Raw genomic sequence first — 2,044 nt, forward strand, 5'->3', positions numbered from 1 at the left:
GAAATTTACTTGCACTCCTGTTATAATGCCTCATATCTCAAATCCTGTTATGTGTGAATAGGCCTGATTTATTGATCAACTATTCTTGTGCCTTAAACTGGAAAACGTTTATTTTTAATACTATCTTTAATTAAATACTTGCACCGATTGAATGATGATATAGAAATATCTTTCTGTCCGTCATTATATTTTTTCTTTCAACCGAGAATTTCTCCATAAATTATGTTGTTCATGCGAAGAAGTTTATCTTATTTTATAATCATTGCGTTTTTTTTTTTTATTTCTTTCATTATGTTTGTTCTTTTATCCTCCAGTTATAGTTCAATGAAAGCCATTAAGCTGCATGAATGTTTGAAAAAGTTATTTCTTGAAGACATTCTTAGATATTGAGTACGGACGCCATAAACTGTGTAGCAATCCTATATACTGAAAAATCATTTAATCATGGGAATACTTCTATGTCACACTATTACACATTGATTATTTTTAATATATATTCATGTGATGTGTTACAAATTTAACAGAACAAGAGAGTAGAATGAATATATCTTCCAATATTACAGGTATTTACTTTATCGGTTACATTACAATTATCCTTCTAATATTTGTATAAAGACATCATCATATTTAACCACTCGGTGTAACTTAATAACACCAGATCTCCCTACCACCAATATCGTAACTGTTCATACTTCAATTTCAAATTATTGTTCTCACTCTTAGTTGTTTCAAATATTGTAATATTCATCAGTGTCTTCAAATACATGTCTAATGAATTTTAATTAACGTTGTCATCTAGGATTCAGCTCTAAGAGCTTTGTACATTTATCATTAAGAAAGTAAACGTATCTATGTTGAAAGATATTGACAATAGAGAATACAAAGTTGAAGGTTGTAAAATTCCAATATCCTTCCAATAAGTTTGTTCTTACTTTCTCTTGAACTAGCTAGGCTTGCTTGTACTACAGGTCGAAGCAGGGACTAAGCATGAATAGTTATTGCTGCTGTTTCAAACCTATTATTTTGACGGTGATTTTCTTCAAAATACATGTAATACTTGTATATCAAGTACTAGATATGTACTAAGGATTTTACAGCAACTACAGTGCGGCCCCACTTAATGTGATGACGTGCTAAATTCTTATAATCATTAGGTTAATAGATGCACAGAAACTGAGAATATCTAATATTCAATAGTAAATTATTTTCTTTTAATAATTTCATCGATATGCAAATCTTGTGAGTTGAAGTTTCGGTGAAAACAGCTCATGTGCCGGTCTTACTGGAATGAATTACGCCAATCAGATTCAACTGTTGCAACCTATTTACTGAAATACGAACTTGCTATTTGTCATAACCATTATTCTTTTACATGAGACTTATTCTTTGTAAGTATAGTACTTATTCAATCGATCTCTTTTGCCGAACCGATGTTACTGGGACGGAAACGCACCAACATCGGTTGTCAAGGGATGGGGGGAATGCAGACACAAATACATACACACATATCTATACTATATATAAAACAGAGATGTGTGTGTAATCGCTTATCACGTGAAAACGGCTTCACTATTTACTTCCATACTTGTCATACATGAATAATTTAACCTCGGATAAATCTTAAGCTCTTCATTTGATTTTTTTTTTTATCTCTAATTAAAAATAAATAATATTGCTTTATATTTAAGATTCACTTCTTTAAAAAGGTTTCTCAATGTCAACTTCCGGTACGGACGTGAAAAAATGGTGACATCTCTCACTCTCTACTTTTAATGTTCGCTTTCTGTAAACAACTACGATCAATTTCTGAAACATATATTTACGAAGTTCATAAATTTAAATATTCCGTACAAGATAGTTTTTAACGTGCTTTTATTTATAGGATTCTTGACACCCCTTCACTGGCTCTGTCTGTCTCTGTCTCTGTCTCTGTCTCTGTCTCTCTCTGTCTGTCTCTCTCTCTCTCTCTCTCTCTCACACACACACACAGCACACACGCGCACGCGCGCATACACACGTGTGTCTTTGTAAATATGTTTGTATA

Source organism: Octopus bimaculoides, chromosome 1, assembly GCF_001194135.2.
Source record: "Octopus bimaculoides isolate UCB-OBI-ISO-001 chromosome 1, ASM119413v2, whole genome shotgun sequence".
NCBI classification, from domain to species: Eukaryota; Metazoa; Mollusca; class Cephalopoda; order Octopoda; family Octopodidae; genus Octopus; species Octopus bimaculoides.